The sequence below is a fragment of the Microcaecilia unicolor genome, chromosome 3 (assembly GCF_901765095.1).
Source record: "Microcaecilia unicolor chromosome 3, aMicUni1.1, whole genome shotgun sequence".
Classification (NCBI taxonomy): domain Eukaryota; kingdom Metazoa; phylum Chordata; class Amphibia; order Gymnophiona; family Siphonopidae; genus Microcaecilia; species Microcaecilia unicolor.
Genome location: NC_044033.1, coordinates 349,829,901 through 349,849,993, shown reverse-complemented (window position 1 = coordinate 349,849,993; position 20,093 = coordinate 349,829,901).

Below are 20,093 nucleotides of genomic sequence, written 5' to 3'. Positions count from 1 at the left end.
TGAGAAAATGTGGGGTACAAATGTAACAAATAAATAAATAAACAATTCTGATGACTGTATCTAAAAAAAAAAAATGTGATAGTGGAACTAGAAAAGGTAGGAGAAGGGAGACCAAAATGCTTAAGGGGATGGAACAGCTCTCATATGAGGAAAGGCTAAAGCGGTTAGGTATCTTCACGTATGAGAAGAGATGGCTGAGGAGAGAATTGATACAGGTCTGTACAATTCTTAATGGAGTGGAATGAGTAAACATGAATCTATTGTTTACTCTTTCAAAAAGTGCAAAGCATAGGGGACACTCAATGAAATTACACAGAAGCATGTTTAAAACAATTAGGAGAAAATATTTTTTCACTCAAATTATAGTTAAGCTCTGGAACTCATTGCCAAGTTAATGTAGCGGGGTTTTAAAAAAGTTAGGACAAATTCCTGGAGGTAAAGTCCATAAGACCTGGGGAGAACTGTCATTTATCCCTGGGGGTAAATAGCATGGAATCTTGCTACTTCATGGGACTCTGCCAGGTACTTGTGATCTGGACTGGTCACTGTTGGAAACAAGATACTATGTGACCCTTGGTCTGATCCAGTATGGCTACTCTTATGTTCTTACATCCCTGTCCCAAACTGCTGACAAGCTATGGGAGATAAAATAATTTGCCCAAGGTCAAAGGGACTGCCAGAACCAGGATTTGAACCCTGGCTTCAGTGGTTTTCAAGAGCAGTGCTGTGATTACTAGGCCACCTTCCTTTTTTCTTGTTCATTGTAATTTACATAGACACCTGTTTACAAAGCCGCACAAGTGGCTGGAAGTGGAATACTGCCAACACAGCCCATTCACTTTCAATGGGCTGTGTCAGCATTGCTGTGTGGCAGTCGCTATCACAGCTTTGTAAACAGAGGACATAGTAACATAGTCAGTGATGGCAGATAAAGACCTTAATGGCCCATCCAGTCTGCCCAACCAGTGGCGTAGCTATGTGGGGCCATGGGGGCCTGGGCCCCTGTAGATTTGGCCCTGGACCCCCCTGCCGATGACCCTCTCAACCCCCCCAACCTGCCGTTGCCTACCTTTGCTGGTGGGGGACCCCAACCCCCACCAGCCGAGGTCCTCTTCTTCCAGCGCAAGGCTTCGTTCTGTTTCTGTGAGTCTGACATCCTGCATGTTATAGGTTATTCTGCAGGATGTCAGACTCACAGAAACAGAATGAAGCCTTGCAGATCAGCCAGCAGCCGCGTTGCTGGCTGATCTGCAAGGCTTTGTTCTGTTTCTGTGAGTCTGACGTCCTGCACATACAACTTGCAGGACGTCAGACTCAGAAAAAGAAGAAAGCCTTGCGCCAGAAGAAGAGGACCTCGGCTGGTGGGGGTTGGGGTCCCCCGCCAGCAAAGGTAGGCAATGGCGACGGCAGGATGGCGGCGGGAGAGGGGGTCGAGAGGGTCGGCGGCGGGGGGGGGGTCAAAGTTGTTGTTGGTGGTGGCGGTGGGGGGTCGGCGGCACTGGGAGGGGGTCTAAAATGTGCCCCTCACCTCGGGCTCTGGACTCCCCTCCCACCAAAGTCTGGTTACGCCCCTGTGCCCAACAGTCCCATTCCAAGCTTCATTTACCAAGTGCTTCTGAAAACTACTATCCTATTGTGACCTCACCTTCCAGAATGATTGTTTACCTTACTATACTCTGATAAATACCTCAGGCAAACTCTCATTAAAAATGAAGGTGAAGTACAATTATTAAAACTAACCTCGCAGTTCTATTTCTAAAATAGAAGGGGAAATAAAATCTAAAAAAAAAAATAAGTAACTCAGGATAACAAATGAGTATAATTAATGAAAACCAATAAAATTTATTTTTGATTTTGATTATAATAATATTTACTTCTTAACAAATTAACCAAGATTTTGTATTCTTGTTTTACAGTTCGCTACTAAATCAAATCAAGAAATTTCTGCTGCAGTCTCTATCAGATAAGTATTTTTTTTATACATGACAAATTTTGTTATGGAACATATTATATATATATATATATAGATTAACCCAGAGCAATACATTTTTAAAAGAAATTGATGCTTTGTGTGTATTTTTCTATTACAGATTCTTCACTACTACAGAGGTAAGTATTGGTTAAACTTTCTGCACTCTATTTCTTTTAATTTCTCAGTTCTTTTTCTTATTTTTGGTTTAACTTAGCTGATTTTCAAGCTTTCTTGACTTTCTTCAGCTCTTCTCCTTTCTTTCATGTTGGGTACCATAGATGTGGTGAAGACAGGAACCAGGAACCAGATCCGGGGTACCTACTACACTAACTTAAACAACTTAAATGCAAAAAACCTATTCCCGATTTATAAATTTATAATTTATTTATATATATATATTTAAACTAGTTATCCTAGATAAATAAACGGATAATTAGGACTCCCTACGCTTTAATCCACCCACATAAAAAATATTTCAAAGGAAAGTTTCCAATTCAGAGTGTTTATTTTCAAATAAAATTAGGGCTTTATTCAGTGAATATCAATTCAAAGAAGCTAAAATCCTCTAAAGGTAGCCAGCTTATAGTTGTTCTAAACCCCAATATTAATTAAATTACTACTCTCAAGTAATTTTTATTTTTTTTCAGGGGTAAATTATTATTTTTAAAAGAAACTCCCTCACAGCTGTTATCTGTGAGAAGTATATTGGCAGTATATTAGAGTTTTTTTTCTCTCTCTCTGACAGCTCCTATAACAATCATTGCTAAGCTGTCAAATTAATCAGCTGTTTAAATATATATCTTCTCAAGCAATGAGGTACTTTGCTTGATTTAATTTAAAATAATTTTAATACCATTTAATTCAAGAGTCTCACAAAAATTCTCAAACTCTCCACTCAAAGCCAAAATTAACACACAAGGCTTCTTTAATTTTTTTTATCTAAGCCCAAACACTCAATTAATCAACCCTTTAATCTGTTTTAAACAGATTTTTTAAACTTTCCTGAACGGAGACCACTAACATAGGTCCGTTCAGTAACTCACTCACCTCCCAACTGACTCAAACGAACATTTAGAACCTTAACCGTGTCACAGCTGCCTCGAGCTCACCCATGAGCCCCTGCACTACCACAAAGTCCACTAAACAGCTCCAAAACACAAATTTACAATAAATTATAACATTCTAGCATTACCCAGCATTTAAATAATATTTAAATATATTTCCATACCCTTTAATCCTCTGAAGTGTTTCATTTTCAGTTTTCTTTCCAGCACGTGCCCGCTGCATGGCTCTGCCACGAGCTGTCAGCTATCTCTCCCTCCTGGAGGCACTTCTGTAGCGCATGCCAGCCAAATGCACGCCCTCCATACTTCATAAAATAAAAAACACCTAAGGAGTGCACCCCCTTAACTGTGTCCCACGCCGAGCTCTCCCATCTTCAGGAACCAGCTCTGCCCATTAAAATGAGCCGGCTCCTTTAAAATTAGGGAATCCCTGCACCCTGCGTCTAGACGTACATCTGACATCATCACACTGACATCAGATGCAGACGCAGGGCCAATCAGCTTCTCTGGGCTCTCCCCCTTTGCTCCGTTCTGACCGTGCGCTCCCTAAACCTCCCGAACCCGCTGCTCCACAGCCGCTGCTGTCCTGGCTGCTACCGCAGTGGAAACAGCTGACTTCTCTGTCCCAAAGGCTGCCCCGGCCCCGAAAGGAATGATGGCTGCTGCAGGCGTCAGGCCCTCTCACAGCATGCTCCCGGATCACCGCTCCAACCCCTGCACCGCTAAAAAAACTGTGTTGCAACAGATGCGGCTGAAAATCACCGCCCCTGCCAAAATCGCTGCTCACCCCTGCACCTACAAGGAACTTTTTAACATTTTTTTATTTTTAACCCCTTGGGGGTTACACTATCTACAAAGCATCCAGGCAATTTAATGGTGTTGGACCACCAAATATTTCTCCAGTTTTCAATGAGGCAATAAGGCAAAACAAGTTGTAGGTGATATTTTTCTATTGGATTACCTTAATGTATCATTGATAACTTTTTGAAAGTTACCGTCTGTTCATCAGGCCATTGACCCGCAACCACAGTTCTCTACTTTTTTCAATACATTAGCATATTTTTGGGTGACCTCATTGCTGCTACCTACCCAGGGACATGTGGGCAACAGAGGTGAGGGCAACTGAGAGACAAAATCATTTCATGAGAGAGTTGAGCTCAAATATTTTACTTTCACTGTAGTCATGTTAAATGTGGGAGGCCAGGGCTGCAGCTTTTTCCTTGAGCTGAAAATATGCCCCATGTTTGATTTCTACCAAGGGTGAGCTGGGCCGGAATAGAATAAAGCATTTAAGAGCTAAGGTTAATACCTGCAATCACTTTTAGGAAGAGGGCAGAAAGCTAATTAGAAAGAAATTAGCACCAAAAGACAGTCACAGCTTAGGGAAGAGGGGTCACAGTTAACTGCCCTGTGTAGTTCCTATACAGAAGAGAAAGTTGTGAGGCTCTGTACCTTCATCATAGTGCCTCCTAGTTCTATAGTTTCAACTTTCCTTTGCAAGCAGAGTGCTGTGGAAATTTCTAGCATGTGTCACTACTTGACCTCCTGTTTCCCTTCTCACCTCACAGTAACCCTTAGTTAACTCATGACAAGGGCATCCAATTATTTCTAGAATGTGACAACATTTGGTTCAGATTCCCTTATCACTCCTTCCTCCTCCTCCTGCTCCCTACTCCCCTCTCCTTTGGGAAGAGCAGGCAGCGGACCCCAGTGATCAGCGACACGTCGACCACTTCTTCAGACACTTCGCATGGGAAACCTTTCAGAGACGTGACCTGCTGAGCCCCAGACCTGGAAAATAACTGTCAGCAAGACCTTTATATCTGCAAAAGGAATTTCAGGCCAGTACCACTGTCCTGCCTGACTCTTTCCTTGCCCAATGATGGATCAGGATTTGAACAGTGCACAGTAGATTAAAAAAATAAAAAAATAGTGTTTCTATTTTCTCTGGTTTTTTCCTCAGTTTGACTACCATTTAGGGTCTGGTTTTCCCATTTTGTGTATAAGGGAAAATGCTTTATAGATAGGAAATTAGTTTTCAAAAGCAATTCTGTTGGTAAATCATGCTTTTAAGCTTAAACTGTGGAAGTACAGGAATATATTTTACTTATGGAAATGGGTGTTTTAAAATTATGCATGTAAGTGCACCTGGACTGAGTGGAGGGGTGGGGGCTTCACTTAAATGCATACTTTGCCTGCTTTTGAGAATTCAAGCTCTTGCATGCAAATTAATCCAGAAAGTTTGTTAATGCCATGAGGCAAGTGTAAGTATAAACGTGTAATTGTCCTGAGGTCATTTTCAAAGGTGAAATATGCTCATACTTTCACTTTGAAAATCTGGCCAAGTCTGCACAGAGAGAAATATGTGAGTTTGTTTTATGCATGTGCGTGCATGCAGTTATAGAATTACCTTCTTAGCTCCAAGTTCCTAAATGCAGCATCTACATATTGGAATTTCTGCCTTTTTTCTGTAGTTGTCATTTGTAATCCCTTCAGTGTCTGACTTCATTAATACCCCATTTGAAGCATAGGATTACCTCCCCTCAGTGTTAACTAGACATTTTCCCCTTGAGTCCACAAAGTTCTGCTGTGTATTAAAAAACTGATGTACTACAGACCTAAACCGTTGAGGGTCAGAGTTGAACAGCGCCTCTGGGAACTCTTTTGAAGATAAGAAATTTATTGTTTTTTGATATATTTTGAAGCTTATTTAGGTAATTTATAGTTTTTGAAAATGAAGATACAGTTATGGACACTTGAACATCAAGTTTGTATGGACTAATGATGAAATGATGCTAAATATGCATATGAGAAATTTCAGTAAGCTGAAAGCATATTGAAGTCCATTCACCACACAATTCAGGTCTGATTATTATGTTTGTTATTGGCACAGAGTTAATTTTGAAAGGGAATTAGTCTTGTATAAGTCTGCATATATGTGCCTAACTTTAGGCGTGAACACTAATGCCATGTCAAAGTCTGGTGTTAGTGCACCTAATCGTAGGCAGGGCCGCCAAGAGACTGGGCCGGGTCCGGGGCAAGGCCGCCCCCGAGGCCCCCGCCGCCCCCGAGGTCGCCGCTGCCACTCCCCCTCCACCCCCCGAGGTCGCTGCCGCCGCTTCCCCCTCCACCTGCCCCCCCCGTCCGCCACCGGGCAGGGCCCCCTGCATTGAAATCACAGCGCCTCTCATCTCCGTGTGAAAGCACTGCAGACAGCAGGGCAGCAGATCGCCTCCCTTCGGGCCTCCTTCCCTCCCTGCGTCCCACCCTCGTGGAAGTTACATCAGACGAGGGCGAGACACAGGGAGGGAAGGAGGCCCGAAGGGAGGCGATCTGCTGCCCTGCTGCCTGCAGTGCTTTCACACGGAGGTGAGAGGTGCTGTGATTTCAATGCAGGAGGCCCGGCCCGGTGGCAGATGGTTGACGATGGAGGACGGGTGGGACTGCAGTGCCGGGCCCGGAGAATTTTGTCCCCCTGCCCTCCCCCCTCAGCGGCTATGATCATAGACAGTTAGATGCATAAATGCTAGAATTGTATAACATATGTGGCTAATATCTAGGCCAGTGGTGTATCTATGGGTGGGCCTGGGTCCACCCACTTTGGGCTCAGGCCCACCCAAAATTCTTGCACACTTGTTATTGACTGGTGGGGATCCCCAAGCTCCTCCAGCTGCAGGGGTCCTACAGTAGCAAGAACACCTCCCTTTCCTACTTGCTTCTTCTAATGGCACTGTCTACACACTGCCATCGCACTAGCCTCCCCTTGCCGCACATGCTCAGTTTTCAAGCATGTGTGAAAACCAAGAATGCACGAAGGGGCGGGCAGCGTCAGTGGGTGGATAGTGCAGCCAGCAGGAGCAAGAAGGAGCATGAGCTGTTCTTGCTGCTGGAGGACCCCTGTAGGTGGTGGGGCTTGGGGATTCCCACCAGCACAGGTATTTACTGTAAAGTTATGACTTGACATGGAAGGGTGGGGGTTGTGGAGACTATAGTTCATGTGCCCACCCAGTTTGCCCAGTGGCCCATCCAGAATTTGAAGTCTGGCTACGCCTCTGATCTAGGCATGCCCTTGACTCGCCTATGTTCCTCTCATGGCCACACCCCTTAGTAGGTGCATATGATAGAATTTGTGCACAAATGTTGTAGAATATTAAGGGCAGTTGCATGTGTAGCACCCCCTAGGTTTCAGCAATGCTTTGTTTCTTGGCAATAGCGAAACTTGTTATTGGTCACAGTGGTCAGGGGAAGGATGGCTTTCCCTGAAACGAAGCACACTTCCACCCTTTGCACCAGAGCCGCTAAAATAAACCAGTGTTGATACCAAAGTGAGCGTGACACCACCTTGCAAGAGCCAAGCAATGGATCACAACTTGTTAAAATTACAAAGGTTTGTTTTATTGCACAGTTATTAAAAAAAACCAAAACCTTGAATCGTTTCCAATATTCTTGCAAGATGCTGAATAAAGTGCTTCTCAAGTTTAAAAGCACCAATCCATATCACTTTTAAAGCAGTTAAACACTTTAAAAACACAGTTAAAAACCCACAGTTTTGTCTTGCTAAAGTGCATCTCTTGTTAAAACGATTTTGCAGGTACTGCTCCAGTCTATGACAGGTGTTATTCTTAAGCTGCTTAATTCAGCTTTTTTCCCCCAAAAAATACTAGGACTAGGGGGCATGCGATGAAACTACAGTGTAGTAAATTTTAAACAAATCGGAGAAAAGTTTCCTTCACCCAACGCGTAATTAAACTCTGGAATTCGTTGCCGGAGAACGTGGTGAAGGCGGTTAGCTTGGCAGAGTTTAAAAGGGGGTTAGACGGTTTCCTAAAGGACAAGTCCATAAACCGCTACTAAATGGACTTGTGAAAACTCCACAATTCCAGGAATAACATGTATAGAATGTTTGTACGTTTGGGAAGCTTGCCAGGTGCTCTTGGCCTGGATTGGCCGCTGTCGTAGACAGGATGCTGGGCTCGATGGACCCTTGGTCTTTTCCCAGTGTGGCATTACTTATGCACTTATGTACTAAACCCTGTTTCTTTTCCTTTTCAGGTTCCCCAAATGTTTAGGTGAATATTACAGTGTTCCTTACAATGCTCTCCAAAATAACTGTCTTATCTGCATTTGCAACTTGTGTTTACAAGATCAACATTATTATGTGTAACTATTCGCGCCCTTAAATACAGGTGAGTATTGTTCAGCTTCAGATAAGTATTTTTCCCTAGGCCTTTGCCTTGGTGTCCCTTTAAAAATGTAGCAATATTGAAAAAATTTAAAAAAAACTAGTAGGCACACTTAAAGAATGGAAAACCAAAATAACCTCTTCGCTGGCTTCACTGCTCTCTTGTGCTGGGTACCATACAGCAGATGACTCTCCAGCCAGGAACCCCGGATGATGACACTGGTTGATGGAACACCTACTAGCTCCTCGTTAAGAAATCAATAAAACAAAACCCTGTCTCCCTGGTGTGTGCTTCTAGATCAGTGTCTTCTTAGGCGGGTCGGGTCGGGTCAGGTCATGTATTTCTAACTACTTTTAAAATAAAAGCTAATCCAAATATCCCTATGCTAACCCTCCCAATAAGAAGGGGCTAACAGGCTGTCTCAGTCAGCTTCACTTCCACTCAAGGCAAGAACCCAAACAATTGCCCTCCACCATCAGCTTTAATAGCCTCTCTCTTCTAACAGTCAGGGCCGCCGAGGGGGGGGGGGGGCAAAATTTCCCGGGCCTGGCCTCCTGCTCCTGACGAGTTCTGAGTGATCGGGTCCCCACAGGAGCAGGAGAGAGAAAATTCCGGTACCGGGCCCCTTCCAGCACTACTGTTCGCTTGCTTCTACCAAGCAGCTGCTTTTCCCCCTCAGGCACATGCTCAGTTTTGAAACCGAGCATGTGTGATAAGAGACAAAAGCAGCCACAGGTGCAGGGCAGGCATGGAGTGAACAGCAACACTGGATTCTTCCGCTGGCGAGGCCTTGGGATCCCCACCAGTTCCAAGGTACCTCAGTTGCAACAGCGGCGATCCTGGGGGGAAGGGGATGGCTGCGACGATGATTGGGGTGGTGGCGATTGGGGGGGAGGCGATCGGAGGGGGGGGGGGGGAACGGCAGCGGCCCTGCCCCGGCTCAGTCTCTCGGAGCCCTGCTCACAGTCAGGCTCAGCAGCTCCCAGCACAGCTCTGCATCCCTACTACTGGCTGCCACTGAAGACTCCAAACTGCTTCTTCACTGAGCCACACAGCAGCTGAAGTCTCTTCAGGTATGTGCCGGGGGGGGGGGGGGGGGGGGGGGGGGAGGGCACCCTGCGGCTGGGGGGAGGAGATGCAAAGCAGTCAGATAGCAGCAATATCAGGGAGTGGGAGGGAGCGCCAGGGAACCCCAGGAAGCCTGAGGCCCTTTGTGACCGCCCCTACCCAAGACCAGCCCTGCATAGACCATTATTAAAATAGACTTGGGGAAACTCCACTGCTTATTTCTAGGATAAGAGCATAAAATGTATTGTACTTTTTTGGGGATCTTGCCAGGTACTTCTGACCTGGATTGACCACTTTTAGAAACAGGATGCTGGGCTTGATGGACCCTTGGTCTGTCCCAGTATGGCAATACTTGTGTAGCCTTTTGCCAAAATCACTACAGCTCAGTAAAATTAACAGGGTTTACACTCCAGTGAACTCCTTTTCTAACGAGACCTCTAACCAACGGTCCCTCAGAACTCAGCCCAAAAGACTTTACTGTTTTTTTCTCTGTGAGCTTCAAACTCAACCAAATTAGTTAAATTTGGAGAAATCCCATCAAACCCCACTAAGAGCTTGACTTTCAAGAAGAGCCCTTGCTTTTTTTTTTTTTTTTTTAATCAATTTTTCAAGCTCTGGCTTTAATCTGAGCTTCCCTCAAGGAACAAACGTTTTTTCTGTAAAATAGAATTCTGGTTTTTCTTCTCTCTCAAGCCTGGCCCCAAGCTTCCTCAGCTTTCAGACCTAAATTACCTTCAAAATTAAGCACTTTTCCCCTAAATCTAACCCAAACTGAGGCACAATATCTTCACACTTCTGGATGACTTCTCAGTCCAGCTCCAACTGCCAAAACGTGTTTTTTTTTTTCTAGCTCGCTCCATTCCAGACCCTGCACTTACCAGCACAGAATTCCATTTCAGCACATTTCTTCTGAATACAAATTAAACTTTACATAAGAACATAAGCGTTGCCATACTAAGACAGACCAAAGGTCCATCAAGCCCAGTATTCTGTTTCCAGCAGTGGCCAATTCAAGTCACAAGTACCTGGCAAGATCCCAAAACAGTAAAACAGATTTTATGCTGCTTATCCTAAGCAGAGGATTTTCCCCAAGTCTTAATAATGTCTCATAGACTTTCTTCTGCACACACTTTCACACATGCACACATATGCAGAGCTCTGCTGTTCATTCCAGCTTTCATCTGAAAAATCCACTGCTGTGAGCAACACTCACCCAGCATCCTTGCAGCCAGGGCTACTGAGAGACTTGGCCGGGCCCAGGCCGCCCCTCCTCTGCTCCCCCACCACTGCTGCCCTCGTCGCTCCCCCTGCCGCTGACGCTCCCTGTTGCTCCCCCTGCGCTGCAGTCCTCGGTCTCACCTGCCTGCCTCCATGGCTTCGGGCCCTCTGCATTCAAAGCGGCAGTCGCAGATCGGCTCTCTTCTGGCCTTCCCTCCCTGTGTCCCGCCCTCGTCTGATGTAACTTCTGGTTTCCGCGAGGGCTGGACACAGGGAGGGAAGGCCCGAAGGGAGGCAATCTGTGACTGTCGCTTTGAATGCAGGGGGCCTGGAGCCGAGGAGGGAGGCAGGCAGGTGAGACCGGGGACTGCAGCACCAGCGGCCTGACCCCGGCGCCAGGCCCCCCATGGAGGCCCGGGCCCGGGAAATTTTGTCCCCCCTGCCCCCATTTCAGCGGCCCTGCTTGCAGCTGCATTTCTAGGCACCAGCACTGTCTACCAGCTGTTCTAGCTAGTATACTTTACAGCCAGCCCTTTTCCTGCAGCCACTCAGCATGTCCCTGATTTGCCTCACATGTGCCCCAGAGCTATTATAAGCAGGGCCAGTCTTAGGCAGGGGTGACAGGGGCAACTGCACAGGGTCTTGCGCTCCCAGGGGCCCTCTCCAAACCTACCTTAATGGAAAGTACACTGGTGCTGGTGAAGTAGCATATTAAGGGTGGGGCGGTGAAGGGATGCTGCCATGAGCACCCGTCCCCCTCCTCGACTGGTGTGGTATTCTTCTCCTTCCTCTCTCCACCCACTCACCTGCTTGCCCGCTGCAGGCTGCCAGCAGCAAATCAGCGTTGTAAGCGCAGCTTTCAGCCTGCCCCTGAAGCCTTCTTTGTACAGCATCCCGCCTATGCAGGAACAGGAAGTAGCTGTACAGAGAAGCCTTCTGTGGCAGGCTGAAGGCGCTTACATCACTGCCAGTGCTGGTGACCTGGAAGTTTGGAGGCCTGCTCCTGCCTCATGGCTCTGACTGCTCACTACTAGGCTCTCAGGGAGGGAGGCTGGGGTTGCGGGACCCCATGCTGCCTCCCTCCTGTGCTGAGCTCCAGGCTCTTCTTAATCCTACTCTCTCCCTGGCTAACATCATCGAGCTCTGGTGTTAAGTGGCAGCGACCTCACCCCCATTAACCCAGGGGCAGGGCTAGGCAGGGAGGTGGGGGCCCCATCAATCTCATCTGCACAGGGCCCCGCAATTGCTAAGACCGGCCCTAATTATAAGGATCTGGAAACTTTAAAAATTCAGCCATGGTTGACCTGCGACTGTTTTCCACTGCTTGTACTCTCCTGCTCTGTGCCATGCACACACTCTCACAACGTGCCATACAATGAGCTCTACTTCTGGCCCCCTCTTGTTGCTGCACCAAATTGGCCAATCAGGGGCTGTTTTCCACGTCAGTTTTGCACCACAGCGCATCTGGGGCTTTTCCCTGCCCCCTCCTGGCTTGCAAGGCCCGGGTGGGCCAATCAGGGTGCTCCCTCCTTGATCCTTAACATCCGGACCCTCTGAGCCTGCTCCTGAGCTGCCCCTCTCTTCGAGCCTCTCACCGCCATGCATGCACATGTGCATATGGTGCAACATCCGTGGGCCGGCACCCACAAAGTGCTGCGGGCCTTCTCCAGCTGCTGCCCTGGCTCTCCCCCCTATCTGGGGAAAATCCTGCCTCATCCTTCAGCAAAGCCCCTGGTCCCACAAAGACTGAAGTGCTTCCCTCACGGGCAAGGGAGCTCTTCCGGGTTTATGGGCTCCCGCGACTCTGCTCCCATGTCAGCTCCAGCAACTTGGACCCCCGGAGCTCAGGTGAGCCTTCCTAGTTTATTATTTTTAGTCCTCCTTACACATGCATAACTGCTAAATGGTGCCAATTAAGGGCAACTGTAGCTATCATTGCTTGTTGGACAAATTATCAGCTTGTTAGTAAATTAATTTATGCGTGCAACTAAGAACCTAAGAACATAAGCATTGCCATACTGGGACAGACCGAAGGTCCAACAACCTCAGCGTCCTGTTTCCAACAGTGGCCAATCCAGGTCACAAGAACCTGGCAAGATCCTAGAACAGTAAAATAGATTTTATGCTGCATATCCTAGCATATACAGTGGATTTACCCAAGTCCATCCTAATAATGGCTTATGGACTTTTCTTTTAGGAAATCATTCAAACCTTTTTAAAACCCCTTTAAGCTAACTGGTTACCACATTCCCTGGCAACAAATTCCAGAGTTTAATTACACGTTGAGTGAAGAAATATTTTTTCCGATTTGTTTTAAATGTACTACTTAGTAGCTTCTTTGCTTGCCCCCTAGTCCTAGTATTTTTGGAAAGTGTAAACTAGAGATTCATATCTACCCATTCCACTTCACTTATTATTTTATAAGCCTCTATCATACCTCCCATCAGCCATCTCTTCTCCAAGCTAAAGGCGGTTAGTTTAGCAGAGTTTAAAAAAGGTTTGGATGGCTTCCTAAAGGAAAAGTCCATAGATCATTATTAAATTGGACTTGGAGAAAATCCACTATTTCTAGGATAAGCAATATAAAACATTTTGTACTTCTTTGGGATCTTGCCAGATATTTGTGACCTGGATTGGCCACTGTTGGAAACAGGATGCTGGGCTTGATGGACCTTTGGTCTGTCCCAGTATGGCAATACTTATGTACTTAACCCTAGCTGCTTTAGCCTTTCCTCATAGGGAAGTCGTTCCATCCCTTTATCATTTTCGACATCCTTATCTGTACCTTTTCTAATTCCACTATATCTTTTTTGAGATGCAGTGACCAGAACTGCACACAGTATTCAAGGTGTGGTTGCACCATGGAGCGATACAAAGGCATTATGACATTCTCAATTTTGTTTTCAATTCCTTTTCTAATAATTCCTAACATTGTACTTGCTTTTTTAGCCGCCTCTGCACATAGAGCAGAGGGTTTCAGCGTATCATCAACGATGACACCTAGATTCTTTTCCTGGGTCGTGACTCCTAATATGGAACCTTGCATCACGTAACTATGGTTTGGGCTCCTCTTTCCTATATGCATCACTTTGCACTTGCTGACATTAAACGTCATCTGCCATTTAGACGCCCAGTCTCCCAGTCTTGTAAGGTCCTCTTGCAATTTTTCACAATCCTCATGATTTAACGACTGAATAGCTTTGTGTCATCAGCAAATTTAATTACCTCGCTAGTTACTCCCATGTCTAGATCATTTATAAATATGTTTATCCATAGAAATCAAACAAAATAAAACATGGAAAAGAAAATAAGATGATACCTTTTTTATTGGACATAACTTAATACATTTCTTGATTAGCTTTTGAAGGTTGCCCTTCTTCGTCAGATCGGAAATAAGCAAATGTGCTAGCTGACAGTGTATATAAGTGAAAACATTCAAGCATTATTATGACAGTCTGACAGGGTAGGAGGATGGGGGTGGGTCGGAGGTATGCATGGGGACATCAAAGCATATCATTGATATTCTAACACCCCCATCCTCCCACCCTGTCAGACTGTCATAGTAATGCTTGAATGTTTTCACTTATATACACTGTCAGCTAGCACATTTGCTTATTTCCGATCTGACGAAGAAGGGCAACCTTCGAAAGCTAATCAAGAAATGTATTAAGCTATGTTCAATAAAAAAGGTATCATCTTATTTTCTTTTCCATGTTTTATTTTGTTTGATTTCTATTGATAACCTTAAGAGTGGACTAACACGGCTACCACACTCCTCTACTTAAATATGTTTAAAAAGCAGCGGTCCCAGCACAGTCTCCTGGGGAACCCCACTATGTACCCTTCTCCATTAAGAATACTACTATCTACCACAGCTTTGCATGCTAAGCGTAAAGTTGAGCATGCAAGTTTATAGAATCCAGGTGATAGTGCCACTGAAAATTCTTATAGACCATCCTGGCACTTTTTGTACATTGTAGTTCTGGATTGGAGCAAGGACAAACCAATGATATTCCAACCAACTCTATGAACAAGATTCAACTGCTATCTGTCTAGTTAAGCAGCTTAATTTGGGGCAACAAATAGGCTGTCTTGAATTAAACTGCTTAGCGCTAGAGATAGCAATTGAATATCATGGCTATTTGTATAGTTTGGTGGCCATACAGATGTTCAATGCTACTGAATATATGAGGATGATTTAAACACCATAGTTGGCATTTTTAAAAAAATGCTGACAATTTATTTATTATTACATTTGTATCCCGCGCTTTCCCACTCAAAGCAGGTTCAATGCGGCTTACACAGTAATAGGGAATACAGAATGTTGTTAGAGAGAGTAAAAATTAAGTATAACAGAGTAATAGAATAAATAAGTAGGTAGAGATAGGCAATGGAGAGGGAAGTAAGGCGGGAGATATAGTCTGGGTTGATGTTGTTGTCTTCTGGGTATATGTTAGGTAGATTGGTTCATTAGTTTGGGTCATTTGGATAGGCTTGCTGGAATAAATGGGTTTTCAGTGCTTTCCAGAAGGGTAGATGGTCATGGATTGATCGGATAGGTCTTGGGAGGGCATTCCAGAGTTGGCTGCCCAGGAAGGAGAAATTGGATCCATAATAAGTTTTGTACTTGAGTCCTTTTCAGTTGGGGTAGTGCAGGTTGAGATAATTTCACGAAGATTCAGCCATGTTTCTTGTTGGAAGGTCAATCAGATTTAGGTTTCAATATAAAATACTGATCTGAGGTTTAAATACTGACCCCTGATAAGTGTATTATAAAATCTGAAGGCCATACATATGTTTTCTAGGATCCTAAATAAAGTTATTTATTGAGTCTAAGAAAAATATTAATGTAAAAACTTCTGGATGAGATGTTACTAATAACTGGATGATCTCAGTTTACTCTTTTTTCTTTAGAATTTATTCTAATTTTGATTGTTTTTGTTTGAGAGCTCCCTTTTTTCTGGGATCTCTGCCTAATATTGGGGACTTGCTAGCATTGCCAATTTTATATTTTCTTTATTCCTGAATTATTTTCTTGATTACTACTATCTGCATAATTGTACAACGTGTTTCTTCTTTGTTGCAATATAAAATACATCTAAATAAATAAATAAATAAATAAATACTGACCCACATACTTTAAAATAGCAAAACCTAGCTCTTTGCAACCCTCAGAAGCTGCCACCCTAGGCCACTGCATGGTATGCCTAATGGTTAAGCTATCCCTGCTAAGAAAGCACATCTATAGCATGCGGTACTGCATCAGCCAGCAACTGTGTTTAAATAAAAATCTTTTATGGCACAGAAAATAAAATGAATTTATTATAGGAGTCTAGTTTTAAGGGTTTCCTAAAACAGGACAGCCCTTCTAATTAGCAACTATAGAGGAAGGATGTTTTTACCTTCTGTTCATTCAGGAGGCTGCCTCATTAGCTACCACTCAGGCGTAGCTCTCACTTGCCTCCTGTCATTTCAGGAGCTGTCTGCGCCCTGGAATGTTCCAAACAGCACATTAAGAGCTAGAAGCCAGTACAATAAAACACACACCCACACACATTAACCCTGTGCTCATGCTTCCACCCACAGGAGACACTTCACAGTTAATAGTGTGCTGTGGGTGTATAAACAGGAATCACTTGCTCAATCAGCTGCAGGTAATAAGCTGCTTAAGCTCTCCTGTTTCCTCTAGATCAGAGCTGTGTGTTCCCAACTCCTGTCTTGCTCGCAGAAAGATAGCAGAAATGCCTTTATTCATCTCATCAATCCAGATTGCCTCCTTCCCTTGCTTTCATGTGGAGAGAGTTTGTTTGGTAGCCAGCCATGTAATGTTTAGAGAATCACCTGTAAGGTGGCAGTGCCACTTTCTGCCAGGCTCATAGTATAACTTTAATTAAACTTACCTGATAAAATAATAATAATAATAATAATCATCATCATCATAATAAAAACAACAACCAAAACTACAAGGACAGCTTTTTTTTTTCTTTCTTCACATCTCTGCCACAAACCATGTCTGCAGCCAACAGGATTTTGTGGTTTTCCATAGGAGAAACTGTGACCTTAGAGAATAATTGTCACCGCGAAAAGGAGGTGGACACGGCCAGAAGGATGCTAGGCTGCATAGAGAGAGGTATAACCAGGAGAAGAAAGGAGGTGTTGATGCCTCTGTACAAGTTCTTTTTGAGGCCCCACTTGGAGTATTGTGTTCAGTTTTGGAGGCTATATCTTGCTAATAATGTAAAACAAACTTGACGCGATACAGAGAAAAGTAATGAAAATGGTACTGGGTTTGTATCACAAGATGCATGAGGAGAGACTTGAAGACCTGAACATGTATACTCTGGAGGAAAGGAGGGAAGGGGTGATATGATGCAGACATTCAAATATTTGAAAGGTATTCGTCTACAATCAAACCTTTTCCAGCGATGAGAAGGTGGTAGTAGAACTAGAGGACATGAATGGAGGTTGCAGGGGGGCCAACTCAGGAATAATGTCAGGAGGGAGTACTTTTTTCATGGAGAGGGTGGTAGATACCTGGAATGCCCTTCTGCAGAAGGTGGTGCAGAGGCGTAGCCAGGTTTTGATCTCAGGGGGAGCAGACTTTTATAAAATAGGCGCCGGATGGGGTCAGCTAGACAGCAGTGTCTGTGTTGTTGCTCAAGGGCTATTGCGGGCACTGATTAATACAGGCTGTCTCTGTTGCATCCTGCCTACAAGGAAACAGTAAGTTACATCAGGAGGCAGGATGTAGAAGAGGTCCCTGGACTGTCCAGAGCAGGCAACCTGTCTTCTTAACTACCTAGCACACACATTTATTCCACTGCTAGACACCTTGTTAACATTAGAGTAGCCATACTGGGTCAGACCAATGGTCCATCTAGCCCATTATCCTATTTCCAACAATGGCTAACCCAGGTCACAAGCACCTGGCGGAAACCCAAATTGTGGCATCATTCCACGATAACAATCTAATACAAAATAGGGAGCCACAAAAGAAAAAACAACAACAGAAATTGAAATAGAGACCCCCCCTCCTCTCAGGAAGCCAGACTCTATAAACAGTGCAATACTGGTAAAAAAGAAACAGAAATGCATTTTCTCCTGTACTTTGCAAAATAAAAATTGAAAAAAATGTACCTTTTACAAAACAGGTATTTGTATTGTCAATGTTAGCCACATTTAATCCGACTTTGCTTAGGATAATGTGTGATATAAATGTGTAAAAAAAAAAATCCTTTATCCTCCACTTTTTAAGACACTGCCTATCCTGCTGGATAGTGATGGCACAAGGAAAGCAAGTTTGTTCCTTAGATGGGACCTAGTATTACCATTATTAAAAACACGACCATACCATGCCTCTGTGACTATGTTCCACTAATGTTAAATGATTAACTGGATTTCTTGAAAGGTTTATATAAATGTTATTCAATATCACAATTCCTCATGCACAGCCACAAAACAACTTTTTAGGGTGGATAGTGTTCCTTTTATTATCGACCAGATAGGGATATAAGTTTTCACTTTTGACACAGTCATCACAAGCAAAAAAATATAAGAAAACCAATGGACTGCATTAGGGGCTTATAACCCATTTATGTTTAAACAAAAGAGATCTGATGAAACAAAATATTTCTTTTTATTTTGACTTATAAAACCACTTGCCCCTGAAACACGTTCAAAACAGAATAATTCATTTGTGTATCTTAAAGAAAGTGCTACAAAATAGATGATGTGATTCCATGTGCCCCAATGAAAGGAGAGTTTAATTCTACTTTCATTTAATTTCAATATATTCTATCACCTTTAAAACACCAGGCTTCCCAAGGCAGATTACAACAACAGTTAAGATGAACCCATCAGGAAACAGGATATCCTCACTGAAATCTGGACATCTGTATTGTATAGAATAAGAACAGTGAAGAAAAATGATCTCAACCTATAGAGTTTATAATTGCGGTTTCTACCGGCTACAAAATTTTTTGAAGCTGTTTTAGTGATATTCAATTGTTATTTCTTTTCTCCTCCCGTTTTTAAGGCACTGCCTATCTAACTGAAACAGCTTTAGACTTGCTACAGATGGACGAACAATAAAAAACGACAAGGTGGAGGCAGCAGCTCATAAGTTTGCTTGCTTTGTTTCGAGTGAACGGCAATGACGGCTGCGCGGGGGAGTGGAAACAGATTAACCAAATCGGCTTCCTTGTTTACAATGGACTAGATAGGCTCACTTCCACTCCTATTAAAACCTCCTTGGACAGCTTTCTCCCTTCTCCACCCCCTCCCCGAGTCTTACATCTTTTGCATTTCGCCCACAGTGGGTCATAAAACCTGGTTAACAAGCATGGAGGCCCATGCCTGAACCAGGGCTCTTGCTGTCAAGGCAGAGCTGTGAGAACTGAGATCGGTGGAGATGGAACAGCAATGGACTTGTTACTTTTGCTGAGAAGGCACATAGTCAGAGAGAGGGGATATTTTCCATAACTTTTTATGTGTAGCTCGGGGGGGTTGTTGCTCAGATTTCCTGATTACCAAAGCTGCAGCCTACGTTTATTTCCAATTTGTGTGTTGCTGAATTATTGTAAGCAGTGTTTGGGGCTTAAAGTACAAATGCGAGGGAGGGGGGTGGTGGGCCATGTTCAATAAGGACAGCAAAATAGTAAAGATGGAAGGGGGGGGGGGGGGGGGGGATAAGGACATTGTAGGTAGGCAGTCCCAGCTCCAATAGTTAGGTTCCTAATGTTTTGAATTAAATCTATGTTACATTTCACAATGCTGTATTCTCTTAAAACTTAAACCAGAAAATTACCTAATTATTTTCTCTCTTTCTGATGACATGGAGCTTTCATTAAGCTGTTGCGATGTTCTCTGTATCTGCTAGGCACCCTCGCCAAGTTAATCATGCGTGACCTTACTCTTGACCCTACTACACTTTGCCTGTGATGGAGAACATAAGACTGCTTTCAAGTTCCACTTTTGGGTGTTGACGTGTTAGTCTCACAATCCAGCGTGCAAGTGGTCGGTCAGAAGGGTGCATGAGGCACAGTGCAAATTCCTGCCACAGATGATAAGTCTCCAGAGGTCTTCGGCCTGCTGCTGATCAAAGGTGCAGACTGGGGTCAAGATGCCTGATAAGCAAGATGAGTATTCAGGGAGAGGCCTATTATGTTCTCTTCGAAGCATAGTGTTAATCCTTGTTACATTACCTTTCTGTCACTGGGCTGTACACAACTCTAATTCTTTTAGTAGTAAATGTCCAGATGGCCGAAAATAAGAAAAATAACATGAAAGAGTAGCAGTATCCCATAAAAATATGAGTAAGCATAATAAAGGTTAACTTATGGTTATAACTGAGTATTCCAAGCCTTCATGAGCTAGTCTGTAAAACATATTCATAGCCTACTTATATGGTGGATTTAAGATTTCAGCACCACTTGACAGGACAGGAGGGTGAGGGATCTTCCACTGGAGCTCAGAATGCTAAGGATAACCCGCTGAAGACTCGAAAGCAGGAATGGGAGTATCGGGACAGAGTGGTATATGGAGCTTCTTTGAAATAGCATGGGCACCATTCTGCATAGATGGGTGTTA